Source organism: Leptonychotes weddellii, chromosome 10 (assembly GCF_054177405.1).
Source record: "Leptonychotes weddellii isolate Sample4059 chromosome 10, ASM5417740v2, whole genome shotgun sequence".
NCBI classification, from domain to species: Eukaryota; Metazoa; Chordata; class Mammalia; order Carnivora; family Phocidae; genus Leptonychotes; species Leptonychotes weddellii.
In genome coordinates, this window is record NC_138378.1 from 53,910,646 (window position 1) to 53,925,599 (window position 14,954).

Here is a 14,954-nt window from a genome sequence, read left to right on the forward strand (position 1 = left end):
GCAAAATACATTCACCCCATTCCAACAGCCCCAAAGTCGACCCATCCGTCATCAAGTCCAAAGTCTCCCTGAATGTCATCTAAATCAGGTATGGGTGAGGCTGGAGGTATGATTCATCCTGAAGCAGAATTCCTCTCCAGTGGCAAGCCTATGAGACCAGACACGTTCCGTGCTTCCAGATCACAATGGCGGGATGGGCGTAGTAGACAGACGTTCCCATCCAAAAGGGAGAAATTGGGAAGAAGGAAGGGGTAAGACTTCCAAGCAAGTCCAAAACAACAAGGCAAGTTCCATTTGATCTAAAGGCTCCAGGTCAATCTTGTTTAGCTCGGTGTTCTGCCCTTTGTGCCCACTGGGGCGGCAGGATCACCCCCATGGCCCTCTGCAGTGGCCCTGGCCCCTCAGCTCTGGGCTGGCATCCCGGCCCCCTGACCCTGAGGAGGGGCCAGGAGAGACAATGGCATCCCCTGAGCCTTGTGACAGCTCTGAGGATCTCTGAATCACCTTCATGCTCACTTTTCCCTCTTCTTGAAGGACAACCATGTTTGAAGCTGGATCCTCTACTGCCCTAACCTGTAGATCCAGAAATCCGAGAGGCTTCCTCCATTCCATCTTCTCTGGTCCCTTCGGTCCCCAGTGCCGGTGCTGCTATAGTCCCAACTCCATCCCTGGCTTCAGCAGGGGCTGATTAATTCATGGGTCATCTTTACAGAATGACCATCCAGCCACATCCTTGGTGTTTTCTCCAGAACACACTTTCTCGTGTTTTGAAATATGGATAGGCTGAGCATTTTCCAAATCTTCAAGTTTTGGTTTCCTTTTGCTGAAAAAATTCTTTCAATTCCTCCACCGACCACCCCCCGCCCCGCCGGCTCTCATCTCTCACATTTTACTATAAGCAATAAAGAGGGACCAGGCCGCCCTTCTCACTTTGCTTAGAAAAAATGCTCTGCTAAATATCCAACGTTGACACTCACAAGATCTGCCTTCTACAAAACACTAGAACACAAGTCAGCCAAATCCTTTGCTACTTTATAACAAGGATTGCCTTTCCTTCCGATTCCCATAGCACCTTGATCATTTCCACCTGGGATCCTACTGGAAGCACCTGTGCTATTCATATTCCACCAACATGCTAGTTACCACAATGCTGTATTCTCTGCAGTTTTTCCCCTTCCTAAGCCCTCGCCAGTATGGCCTTTGATGTCCATATTCCCACCAAAAGTCCCTTCAAGGTGATTAGGATTTTTCTAGCATGCACCTCAAAACTCTTTCAGCCTCTCCTTATTATCCAGTTCCAAAGCCATGTCCACATTTGTAGCTATTTGTTATAGCAGCAACCTTTCTTGCTACCATCATCTGTACTTTTCACGATTCTTCAAAAAAACCCAAAACCAGGGCGCCTGGGTGGCTCAGTCGGTTGGGCGACTGCCTTCGGCTCGGGTCATGATCCTGGAGTCCCTGGATCGAGTCCCACATCGGGCTCCCTGCTCGGCAGGGAGTCTGCTTCTCCCTCTGACCCTCCCCCCTCTCATGTGCTTTCTCTCTCTCATTCTTTCTCAAATAAATAAATTAAAAAAAAATCTTTAAAAAAAAAAAAAAACAAAACCAATAGGATAGATAGATAGATAGATAGATGATAGACAGATAGATGATAGATAGATAAAGAGATTTATTATAAGGAATCCACTTATAGAGAGACTAGCAAGTCCAGAATCTGCAGAGCTGATGTCCTAGTTCAAGTCTGAAGGCCAGCAGGCTGGTGTAGAAGCAGGAAAAGCCAATGTCCCAGTTCCAAAGCTGTCAGGCAGAATTCTCTCCTCCTCTGGGGAAGGTCAGCTTTCGGTTCTATGCAGGTCTTCCACTGATTGGATGAGGCCCACCCCCACACTATGGAGGGCAATCTACTTTACTGGTCTACCAATTTAAATGTTCATTTCATTCAGAAATACTTTCACAGAAACACCCAGAATAATGTTTGACCAACCATCTGGGGACTCCATGGCCCCCAGTCAAATTGACACGTATAATTAATCATCCCAGGAATCGCACCAGATGGTACATGTGATCAAGGTTTCATGAGTATGCAGGACCAGCATAAGGGATTAGCACCAGAGCCAACACTGTGATTTGCCATTCACTCATTCCATACCCATTTATTACACACCTACTATAAGCATCTCAGTTATCTATTGCCATGTAACAAACTACCCCAAAACTTAGTGGCTTAAAACCCCAACAGTTTATTTATTTCTCATGATTTTGTGGGTCAGGAATTTGGGCCGGGCTCAGCAGGGTGGTTCTTGTCAGCTGGGCTAGGCTGGAAAATTCAAGAAGACCTACTAAAGCATCTGGTGCCTTAGCTCCTCCACGAGGCTGCTCTCTCTCCAAGTGCTATCCCATCATTCACTTGTCTACCCACACTTCTTTACAACTGGGTGGCTAGCTTCCTCCCAAAAGTGTTCCAAGAGAACAAGCCCCAAGAGGAGAAGCAAGCACTGGTCAGATCTATGCTTGCATCATGTTTCTAATGCCACATGGGCCAAAGCAAGTCCCATGCCCAAGCCCATGTGGGGGGGGCCCCCAATGTAACAGTCCACCAACATAGGAGAGGACACCCATCCTGACTCTTGTCCTCAAAGTTCTCCCCATCCAGCACGGCGTATTGTGATGAGCAAGCCCCAGTGTGAATTCCCGGCATCTCTAAGTAGAGCACCCCAATGTACTGGTCGATATCATATGATGATAAGTGCATTCATAGTTTTATCACTCTTCATACACATATTTTTTTCAAATACATTTTAAAAGAAAATATTGCTAGTTTTGTATGATTGTGGGAGGATGCTCTATTACATTCCTTGACATACTAATGTTGCTAGAAGACAGTTTTGGAAATACTGGCCTGGTGACTTCTAGTAGGGTGGCCACAGACACAAGTAGGGGGCCCATGGTGGATTGGAGACGGTGTGTCCCAGAGGGCTAGAAGGCCCAGGTTTTCTGCGGGACCATCTGTTTCACTCTGTGCCATGAGTGATGGGAGGAAAGAGTTCAGGGAGCATCATTCCCATACCACTCAAGTACGGGCTGGGACAACACATGTCAGGTGACCCCAGGATGTCCTACTGTGTCACCCTGTGCCCTCGCTACACCTGGCACCAGAGGGAGTCACATGTTTCTACACCCTGAACAACACCCATCCCATCACATATGACCTCACTTCAGAATGACTGAAACATCCTCAGGTGGCAGTTCTCAAGAGCTCAAAAGTTCCATAGCAGAGGCCGGTCTCTGAAGCAGTGTGTAAAAGAGGCCCCCAGCACTGACCAGAGCGAGCAGGGCCACTGGCTAGCGGACCAAGTTGCTCAGAGAGGACTTGCTCTGGTTGTCTGCAGCAGAATCCCCAGGGGCTTCTAGAAGATTCCAGCGTATCGTGCTGGAAGGAGGCCCAGGAATCTGCAATCTTAGCCTCCACCATGGGTCACAGGGGCTGGTCCCTCACCAGATTTAGAGTTGCCCTGTGGCTTTTTCTGAAAAGTCCCCATGGGGTGGGGGCAGGAGAGATCCACCAACCCCGAGATAGGGCCCTTGCTGATGTCTACTGCAGGCAGGACACAGGTGGCCAGCAGCCAAGAGAGTCAAGTGGCTTCACATGCTGAATGGACTTTGTATTTTCAGACTCTTGAGATACATATATTTCTCTTGCAAGTTCAGAGACAACCTGCCCCTACAGGTTTCCTTCTCAGAACAATCCCCAGAGATTAAATCTGTTTTGAGTTGTATTTTGAAAAAAGAGGAAATTGGATCCTGGTTCTGGGTGGGAGGAGGGGTGAGGGGAGGAGAAGGGAAGTTCAGAAAGAAGGCAAAAGGCACAGATTTCCAGAAAGTTCCTCATGCTTCCCCCTCCCCCACCCCTGCATTTTTTTCCTATGCCCTCCTACCCAATCTAAGACAAAACCCGGCTCTGGCTTAGATACACCCTCCTCCTTCCCGGCCTCACTCCAAAGGTGCCCACAGCTCCTCTCAGAACTAGGGCCCAGCGGAGAAAGTCACACAGAGAGAGACAAATACTGCATGGTCTCACTTATAGATGGAATCTGGAAAAGAAAAAAAAGAAAGAAAGAAAAAACAGAACTCATAGAAACCTGGGACAGATCGTGGTTACCAGAGGCTGGGGTGGGGTCAGGGGAGGTTTGGGCGAAGGTGGTCAAAAGGGGCAAACTTCCAGTTATAAAATAAATTAAGCCCTGGGGATATAAAGTACAGCACGGTAACTGCAGTTACTACGACCATATTGTGTATTTGAAAGTTAGTAAGGGAGTAACTCTCGAAAGTTCTCACCACAAGAAAATAAATATGCAGCTATGTAAGGTGATGGATATTAACTAAACCTATTGTCATAGTCATTTTGCAATATATCCATATATCAAATCACTGTAGGCACGTTAAACTTACACAGTGTGAAACTAATACAATTTTATCTCACTCAAACTGGAAAAAAGAAAAATAAAAAAATAAAAGCGTTGATTCACAGGGTGTTCAGGGTTAATTCTAGTGTCAAATATTTGGAATGCAGATATTCTGGATTAGCTCAGCCTTATGCTTTAACGATCAGTCAAACTGGGGCTAGAGTTGATATCCTCTAAGAAGGCCTTATTTATGAATTCCAAACTGTCCTCATGATCATGTCCTAATTCCTGTGACAATACTCTTATCAAGTTGGTTATGTACCTTCACATCTGCGTTTGTGTTTGTATTGGGTGAGTCCTTCCCACACTTAAGAAAAAAAAAAAAAGAACCAGGGCCTCCAGCTCACCAGTCCCCAGCTCTGCCTGCAGGCCTCCCCTCCGGACCTTCTCTCCAGAACCCAGGCCCCCCGGCCCCGGGGTCTGACCACACAACTCCACACTAGCAGAGAAGGACATCAGAGGGTAATGCTTAACCCAAGAGCTGCAAGGTGGCTCAGGCAGTGTGGCTGGGAGCACACTCGGGGGTCTTCCCGAGGGGTCCCATGTTAGACACAGACCACCCACGCACTGACCCACAGCCCCATGTTGCCCATCACGTTTCCACCTGCTTTCTCCCCGGTTCTGACGCCGGCGTCTCTACAGACGTTCCTTAAGCTCCTCGGTGCCTCAGTTTTCCGACCTGTAAGTGGGCATAATAACAGTTGCAACCCGATGGGTGGCGGCGAGGGTTGAATGAGGTGATGTCAGCAAAGCACGTCGCATCGTGCCTGGGGGACAGCTAGTGCTCACTCAGTGCTGGCGACTGTGGCTGTCGCCACCGCCACCGTCGTGACCATCGCCCTTGGGGTAACAGCTTTCCCGAATCCAGCCATTGGGTAATCTCTTGTGTTAGCCAGATGTGAAAAACAAAAGTCTTTGGGAACACGTTCAGGGTTGTTGTGGGGTTTTTTCAGCAGCGGGAGGAGGCCCAGCTGGGAAAAGGTCTAGCAGAACTGCCTTGGACGTTCGGGGTTCAGGATGAGCACCCAGATATGGCACGGCTGGGGATGCAGCTGAAATTGGCTGCCCGCCCCCTGCCTTCCGCCCGTGTGCAGGATTCGCGCTCAGCTGGGTGTTGTGTACACGCTGGGTGGGGGTGCCAGGTGGGTGCCGAGTGCAACACTTTCATCACGGAAAGTCCTGAAGGGGTGCTGTCTGGCAGAGAGGTTTCAAGTTAGTTTTGGTTCCTGCTTGTTCTCCTCAAAGACCAAGGCTTTTCCTGACAGGTTTGGATCCCTGTGAGGCAGATCTGTGAGCTCTGCGGAGAGACACTCTCAGGGGCCCTCTCTCCCCACTAACCAGAGACCCAGAGGCCCTGTGGGGTTAAGGGGCCTGGAAGGGCTGATTTTGCCCGTCCCCCCCCCCCACCGCGGACCCCTGACCCAGGGAATCGGAGTCAGACTGCTCCCCATGAAAAATCTCTTCACAAGAGGCTAGCTGCCTCGGCTCAACTGCCAAGGGCCCTGAGTCACCCAAGCCCACCCAGGGAGGGCGCAGAGAAGGACCCCAAAGAGCCCCTAGAGAGGCCTGTCTCAGGGTAACCAGTCTTGGGACATTCGTAACCCCAACTAAAGTGGGGGGGCACCCTTCACAGCCTCCACCTCTGCATGAGGGCCTGGCGAACAGCTGTTCCCAGCTGAAGGCTCCGCATGCCCCCCACCCAGTCAGTCCCCAGGGGACATGGAGCAGCTTTGATGAAGCCTATCAAAGCATTCTTGTGCTTACAGCTGTTTCCTGGGAGGGCAATTAAAGTCACAATACCCGCCCCCCCATCCCCTGCATCTGTTTAAGGGGCTGATGGCTGGTACTCCACCCTCAGCCCTGAGGGAGGTCTCCCGGCCCGCAGCTTGGGGGAAAAGGACTCGTGCACTGCAGAGTCACAGCTTAGGGCCTTTGACCACTGGGACTGGAAGGGAACACCCATCCCCATTTTATAGATGATTAAGCTGAGGCCAAGCTAGCCCCTGCTCCCAAAGGGCTCCCCCACACAGCACCCACTTCCCCATGGGTCTTCTAGACAGGCCCTGCTCCTCCTCCTCTGGCTAAAATCAGCCTCCACTTACATAAGGCTTGAGGGAGGCACGGCGGATTGAAAAGGCCACATGGAGGGGAGGCTGCTCTGAAAGGCCTGCTCTGTCCCCTTCCCCTCCATGAGCCATTACCCCCTTCCCGGCCACTATTTTAATACCCAATCTGTGAATTCATTTAAATCAGGGTTTCTCAACCTCGACACTGTCGACATTTTAGGCTGGGTATTTCTTTGTCGTGGGGCTGCATTGTAGGATGGTCCGCAGCATCCCTGATCTCTACCCACCAGACACCGGTGGCACCCTCCTCTAGTCACGACAACCGGAATTATCTCCAGACATTGCCAAATGTTCCCTGGGGGCAAAACCATGCCCGGCTGAGAACCACTGATTTCAGTGGATTCATGGGAGAAGAATGGTGAATTCACTGGCCTAGGAAGCTCCCTTCTCAGACAGAGGTGCTGGCTCCCCACCCCGAGTCTGGGCTTCCTGAGCCATGGGTGCACATCCCCCTCAGCCCGAGCTCCCTGAGGGCAGGGGCCACGCCTTCCTGGTGGTCACCTTGGGGGAAAGCGAAGTGTGGAGCTGGTGCTGCCCACAGGGAGCTTCTGGGATGACTCGCCAGCAGGGGGCACTGTGGACTCAGGTCCAGGGCTTGGGCCGCTGGGCAGGTGCAGGCGGGACTAGCCTCCCTCACCTCCTGTTCTGTCCTGTTCTGTGCCCCGCCCCCGCCCCCCCCCCGCCGCCCCCCCACCACACACCTCAGCCAGACTTGCCTGCCTTGAGCACGGCAGGGTCTCCAGCTCCTCACATCTTCCCAGACTGACCCCATTGTTCTCCCTTCCTCCGGACGAGGAAGAAGGAGAAGGAATTATTATGCCCATTTTGCAGATGAGGAGGCTGAGCCATATAGATGCAAAAAAGTCTGGAAGGGATGGCGGCAGGGCAGAGTGGACAGTCTTGGCTCCAGAGCCTCAGAAGACCTGGTGTACTAGCCTGCGGGCTCGGCATTGCATTCCCTGTGTGGCTGGGGGCACACCTCGGGGCCTTGTTGAACAAACCACCTCAACTGCAGTATGGGAGGCAGTCCACCCTGAGCCCCGGCTGAGAATAGTCTGACACTGAGTATAGCAGCCCTGTGTGGACAGCACTGGGCTGGGGGCAGGGGTGAGGGTGGGGGGAGGCACTGTCCTGGGAGGAACAGTGGATAAAAGGGGACCAGGCACCCTTGCCCAAAACCTTACCCAGGTGGGGAGAGCAGACAACCAGAAAGCGGATGAGCAGAGGCAGAGGAGACCAAAGGGGCTGAGCTGAAGGAGAGCTCTAGGGAAGGGACGGGAGGGCTGAGGTGTCAGCACTTTTTCCCAGGTCCTGGTAATTAGTAACAACAGTGGAAACCGTCGGTGCCATTTGATACCATGGTCGTGGTGTGCCAGGCTCTGTGCCAAGCATTTGACTGACTCAATGACCCATCCTGAGAAGCAGGTAATGGTATTAACCCATTTGATAGACAAGGGAAGGAAAGTTCGGAGATAACTGTCTGAAGTCCCCAGTGGGAAGGGGGCAAAGCTGAATACCCCCCAGGCCTGCCTGGCACGTGCCCACTGCTCTCTTGGTGGAATCAGGGTCCAGGAGGAGAGAGAATAAAGATGAGTCTACAGCCGGGGAGGCGCCACAGGGCAGTGCACACTCACTGTGCAATGAACAGAGTAGAGCCGGGGCACTGGGGAAGGAGCAACCCACACATACATATGCAGTCTGGGAGGCTTCCTGGAGGAGGAGGTTACTACTCTTTAGGCTGACAAGGACGGGAAGGGCATTCTCAGCAGCCTGAGCAAACCTAAGCGAGCAGTTTCAGCCCAGCCGTTCCCAACATGCACGTGGCCTGTCCGTGTCCTACAGTGCTGGGGCCTGAGGCCGGGGCGGGGTGGGGGGTGGGGCTGGCAGGAGCTACCGGGAGGGGAGAGTTTCATTGCATCCGCAGAGACCCCCCTGGCAGCTATATGGAGGATGGCCCAGGAGGTGAGATTGGTTCTACTGCCTGTTCTTAAGGAAAGAGATGAGTATCTAAACTATTACAGAAATGGGGGCAGGGAGAGGGGGAGGGTAAAAACTCAAGATACCAAAGTGTTAGAATCCACTAAATGAGATGGCTAACCAGATGTGATGGACAGAAGGCAGTGGTCAAGGATGACTCAGCCTCTGGCTTGCGTGATGGGGAGTCTTACCCTGAACTACGATCTAGCACCCAAGTGGAGGGAGGGGCTACTGAGAAAGACAAGTTGTCTGGGATAAATGAGTTTGAGGTATGTGGGGCCTAGCTATGTAAGTGGAGGTGAGCTTTGGGCTCAGGATTAAAGAGGGATACAGGCTCAAGCTACAGCCAGAATCAGGCTATACTCACTGAGGTTAAGCAGTCTGGGTTGACTAGAATTTGAGCTCAGTCTGTGGCCTAGGAGGGAAGTACTACAGTAGAACAGCCACTAGACTACACTGAGGATCCCGTGTTCTCAAACTTGAAAAGGGATCCAGGGGTCTGAGCTGACCACAGGCTAAGTTCAGCAATGATGCCCATCACTCTCAAGGTGTGCACCTCCCTGACAGCATGAATAAGAACTCAACTCAGGGCTTAAAGGGAAGCTAAAAGATGCCAGAGCAGATGGAGTCAACTGATTTAAAGTTCTTAAACATTGAGGTATGGCCTTGTCTCTGAAACTCTTCCTGACTCCCTTTTCCCTTCTCTGCGGGACCTCCCTTCCCCACCCCCCCGCCTCCTGGCTGGCTAGTGAACACTGCTAAGCACTTCCACATTTATTATCTCATTGAGTCCTCGATGGTTTCCTCCATTTGACAGGTGGAGAAAGAGAAGCCCAAAAAGACTGGGGTGTGTAGGGCTGAGCCCAGGCTTGCTCCTCCATGCCTCTCTCTGGGCTCACCCCTGTCTTACATGGAACAGCATTCGACAACGTTCCAGGATGCTGAGGCAGCCAGTGTTTGGGTGCAGAGTGGCCAGGCCAATTGATGGCCTTCTGGCCACGAGGGTGAGTGGGGGAGAGCTAGCCGGGGCCCAGGTATGCTATCTGCTCTCAGGAGCCGCTCAGGAGCTGCTGGGGGTAAGAGGAGGGACCTCAGTGGTGGGTTTGGGGGGTTTCTGTTTGTTTTTTCTTTTTCCTTCTAAGAACAGTTCATTCCATCGTGAACGGTGTTAAGCAATCTCCCCCTCCCCCTGCCCTGGCCTGAGGCAGTGACATTTGAGGCGCTGTCTCCTGGGGCCACAGAGGATGCTGCTTGGGCAGTTCAAAGGGTTGGCTCTTCTCCCTGCCCGGCCCCACCCACTTCCCTTCAGGGCCTCCCTGGCTTGCCAAGCCTGGGCAGCCTCCCATCACGGACTGAGGTCCTAACCCCTGTGGCCTGAGCGGAGGGCCTCGTGCACCTCCCAGCCAACCCCCTCTGCTATCCACCTCAGACGGTGGGGAGGGGCCGGAGGAGGGTGGCGTGGGCTGGCGACCGAACCCTTCCCTCCTCTTGGCACCTGGCCGCAGAAGAGACCGGGCTGAGGCTGACCCGGAACGGCATGTGTCTCTGGTCATCCCTGCTCCGCTGACTCCACGGCCCCTACCATGTGCCACTGACCACAGGGCGGCACTGAGAAGGGCGGCCAGAGGGAATGCTAGGTGGCGGAGGAGGAGGAGGGTGGGGGGAGCACAGGCTTTGGCTCCCAGGAGGCAGCCCTCCAGGTTAGGGCAGCAGCAAGGAAGGAGCTGGGGCCTCCAAGGGAGCTGGGTCCCCGGGGGAAATTGGCTGGACAGGGAGGCGGGGAGAAGGCCGGCAGGGCAGCCCAGTCTGAGCCTGGGAGAGCCTGGGAACCCAAAGGCCCATCACAGAGGCTTGGAGGCAGATAGGCCTGCATGAGACAAAACTTAGAAACACATGCCTGAGCCAGCAGAGGGCTGGACTTGGGGACCGCACCCCAAGGATGCAGCCCCCAGAGAGCATTTCCTGGGAGGTAAACGGAGACCCCTGTCCAGCAAGTCAAGAAACTAGGCCAAGCGCCTTGATGCCATGTGACTGACTGAGGGTCCCCATTTACCCGCCCTGGTAGCTTCTGGCAAGAGGCCTCCACCACCTTCCCTTCCAGGATATGCCAGCCTGCAGGCTGCAGTGCCGAGAAGGAGACCAGGCGGTGGTGATGTCAACCAGGGAATTAAGTAAGCAGAGGGCCGATAACATCACCCCGAAAGGCTTGCTGTGGGCAAGGTGACTCATCGAAGACAGGCCCCACAATCACAGGGTGATTGTTGTTGTGCCCAGTCTGTAGGACTGGGGAGGAAGAAGGAGGCCGGGACAGGTTCTTCACCGAGTCCTCTGCTCGGTGGAGAAGTCTCAGAACACAGTGTCCTCCGCTTTCAAAGTTCACTGCTGGCTCAGGAAACAGCCCTCCCCGCTGTTGTGATCATCACTGTCCACAGCGTTTGGTGTGTGTTGGTGGGGTGTGCTGGGGTGATTTCCCCACCCGCATCCCCCTAGGTGCTCCAGGTACTAGAGATTGCTGACAGCAGAACAGTTGCTCCCCCCGCCCCACTGGCTGGACGACCGTCTGCAGAGACAATTGCACCGGATGGCAAACTGCTAACCGCGACCAGACCACGTGGTGTCCTCATGGTGGGTACAGCCTGTTCCTCCTGCTGCAGGCACCTGTAGAGCTGCCTCGACTCATCACTCCCTCACCCCCTTGGGTCTGCTGAGGGGGCCAGAACTGCTGTGTTCTTCCCACCCCCAGGGTGGTCATGTGTGGTTGTCCAAGTTGAGAACTGAACAACTGGGGGGGCTCACCACTTTACAGTCGGTGTGCCAGACCTCATGTCTGTACATGCTGGCCCTGCCCCTTCTCTTTTCTAAATTACTTCTCACTCCCCTCTTCCACCTAAAATTATCTATTTAGTTTGCCCTTAGTAAGTTCACCTTCACACCAAACTTTCCCCCATAAAGCATAAGCTTCTTTTCTTGACCATCTGACTCCATTCATTCATTCATTCCACACAAAAATTGTTGAGTTTGTGCCAGGTACAAGATAGATCTGCCCCGAGCTCATGGGCTCACATTCTAATTGGGGTAGGGGTGAGGGAACAAGAAATAAATAACATGGGCGTCCGGGTGGCTCAGTCGTTAGGCGTCTGCCTTCGGCTCGGGTCATGATCTCAGAGTCCTGGGATGAAGTTCCGCATCGGGCTCCCTGCTTGGCAGGAGGCCTGCTTCTCCCTCTCCCACCCCTCCTGCTTGTGTTCCCTCTCTCGCTGTGTGTCTCTCTGTCAAATAAATAAAATCTTAAAAAAAAAAAAAAAAAAGAATAACATGATGCATAAAACTGCAAGGGACAGTAAGTGCCATGAAGAAAAATAAAGCCAGGCCAGGAGGTGGAGGATGATAAAACCCTACTTCAGCTAGGACTAGCCAGAAAGACTTCTCTAAGGAGTTGGCCTCTGAGTGGAGAGCTGGAGGCAGTGAAGGAAGAAGCCTTCCTGGCAGAGCCCCTCCTGCCAGGCACCCAATGCCAGAAGAAAGTTCCCTAATCCTGCCTGGTTCTGACAGCAGCCTGGGGCTGCCTAAGGCACTCACTTCCCAGCGCTGGGTGTCCATTTCCTCCTTGACAAACAAGAGGCCTAGCTGCACTGACTCTCCAAGGGCTCCTCCAGCATGAAGTCACTCACCTGTAGGCATAAGGAACTTCATGACAGGAGCCTACCTTGGAAGGCCAGCTTGGTCACCTACAAGCTGTGTGACCTCAGGCAGGTTACTTAGCCTCTCTGAGCTGTTTCCCTTATCTGTAAAATATTCACTTCAGGGTATTGTGAAGGATTAAATGAGCTCGTGGATATGAAACCACCTTGTATATAGTGGGTGCTTAATAGATACCTTCCAGGGCCACACCTGAGAGATGTGAGGCGGTGTGGGGAAGTAAAGAGGTGCTGTTGACTGGGTGCCTTTCATTAAAGGAACCTGGAGAGGGCAATGTGGACGCAAAGACACAAGGCTCTGCTGGCTGCCACGCTGTTTGGAGAGTAGCTGTGGGAGCCCCTGGGCTGGGACCCCACCTCACAGAGCCAGGGGCTTAGGCGGGGGCAGGCAGGGTCATGCACTCCCCACTGACGTCAGTCAGCAGGCGAGGCAGGGCGGGGTGGGGAGCTGTGGTATGGTGTGGGCCCTTGAACTGTCATACCGCTGAGGCCAGCTTTCAACTTCCTCTGGGGCCCAGGGTGTGCTCAGCCGGTCCTCTCTTCCTTCCTCCTTCATTTGAGCTCTGTTTGGGGTGAGCACTGTCTACCCTCAAGCTTCAGTCATCGTGCCCCCTTGTCAGCTCCCAGGACTCCCAGTTCTTTCCAGCCCCCCATCAGCAAGAGCTCTTTCTCGAGGCCTGCCGTGAGTCTGGGTTCCTGGACGCCCCTGGGAGCCCTGGAGCAGCAAGCAGGACCCGCCAGCCTTGGGGTGCAGGCAGTCACGGGAGGTGGCCATGACTGGCTGCCAGGGCCGTGCACTCTTCATCCATGACCTCCCCTGACATTAATCCTGTGATGTAGGAGCCTTTATTCCCTCTCCTACTTGAGGAGCCAGAGGCCCTGGGAAGTAGGAACTGTGCGTGCTCAGGAAGCAGGTCGACAGGCATTCCTACTGTGGGAGGTGGGAGATGGCCTGAGGGGTGCCTTGCAAGGCCAGGGGGCTTGGATAACAGGGAGGCCGCGGGGGGGGGGGGGGAAGCCTGAGGCTGGGAGATTGGGGGATTCCTGTCTTACAGGTGGCTGCAGGCTGAGGTGTGAGCCCCTTCCCCAGGCCCACCCGCTGCCTGGCCCTCTGAGTCTCCAACAAGCTCCTGGTGGGTCTGGAAGCTGCTGGCTCGGTCTGGGAGGCCAGCCGTGGGCTGCAAGCCCCAACCCAGGCCATTTCTCAGGCCCTCCTGGTTCTGAGGCAGGAAACCATCATAGCGACAGCTCACATTTACTGACAACCTCCCTGCACAGCACGTGCTGGGCTAAGCACTTGGCATATATGAACCTATTTCATCTTTACAACAGCTCTGCCAGGGACGAAACTGGGGCACAGAGAGCTGAAGTGACTTGCCTAAGGTCATGCAGAGCTGACATTCAACCCAGGAGGCCTGGTTCCGGGGGCCACAATCGTCTCCCCTCCAAGCAGGGATTCCTGGAGCAGTGAAGGCACTGGCGCAGGGGGTTGGGCTGGACCTGGCAGGCACCTGGCGGGGGCGGTGCGTGGCAGTCCAGCCAGCCACCGTGGGTGCCACGGAGCCCAGGAGCAGCATCCCACCAAGGGCTGAATGCGGGCCCCCTCCTCCGGGGATGTGGTTTTGACAGGAGAAGGCAAAAGAGGGCACTGCTTCCCCCGAAGGAAAGAACTGGCGAATGTAGCTGGGTGGGCACGAAGCACTGAAGGTGGCAGCTCCGGTGCAGGGGAGGGAGCTCGCAGCCTCTTCCTCTGCCCCCTCTCCCCAGCTGCGGCAGGGCCTGGTACAGACAGGGGCACGGCTCCTGTGCTGAGACCTAAGAGCAGCACGTCTGCTGGGCCACCTGGCTGTCCATGGGTGTGTGCGTACCTGCGTGTGCATGGGCGTATAAGAAGGGGAGGCCAAGGGGCCTCTGCGCGTGCTTGTTTGCAGGGGAGCCTATCCCCCACCCCCACCTGCCTCTGCAGCCGCAGAAAACAGGCCACTCTGTCTCTAATCTGCACCTCTGGGGCCTCGAAACCACAGCCACGTCAGCGGGTGAGGTGGTGGGGCCACAGAGGCCGTGTGCGCAGGTGTATGCCAACATGCATGTGTGGGGCCAGCACGGGGGGTGTGGCTCCCTGGCCCGGTGTCCGCCCCCCCAGGAAGGCGGATGGGGTAGAGGGAGCTGGACCCCCCCCGCCGGGTGGGCACAGAGTCCACCCCTCTGACCACAGGCCAGGGGAAGGAACAGCCATTTCTCCCACAGGTTCTCACTTCTCTCAGCAGCCATGCCAACAACCACAACAAATGTCTCTGGAGCAGCTCAAATGGCCTCACACGGTTCCAGGCACCTGGGAAATATCGGGGAGTGCCACAGAGATCCCTGCCATCCTGGGGCCAACGTTCTCGGAGGGGCGACACAGTAGACAGAACAGACTCTGTTGTATGGAAGGAGGTGATGGGTGTAATGAGACATCAGGGAGGCAGAGCGGGGCCAGGAGATGGGCAGGAGGGTGCGAGGGGGGGTGTGCATGCAGTCAGGCCACAGTATTAAATTGGGTAGACCAAGTAGGCTCCACTGGCAAGATGATAGGCTGACAAATGCTTGGAGAGGGAGAAGCCAAGCAGGGTCTGGGGAAGAACATTCTAGACAGAGGAAAGGACTAGAACAAAGGCCCTGAGGCTGGAGTGTGCCTGGTCAGGACT

At 54.3% G+C, this 14,954-nt stretch overlaps 1 long non-coding RNA gene across 1 annotated transcript; it reads left to right on the plus strand.

Moving 5' to 3' along the window:
- The first annotated feature begins 9,633 nt into the window (after positions 1-9,633).
- On the plus strand, positions 9,634-11,084 carry LOC145723702 (uncharacterized). Its single transcript, XR_014148960.1, has 3 exons — positions 9,634-9,645; positions 10,635-10,740; positions 11,060-11,084. It is a non-coding gene; the product is annotated as an uncharacterized LOC145723702 (long non-coding RNA).
- Positions 11,085-14,954: the final 3,870 nt, after the last annotated feature.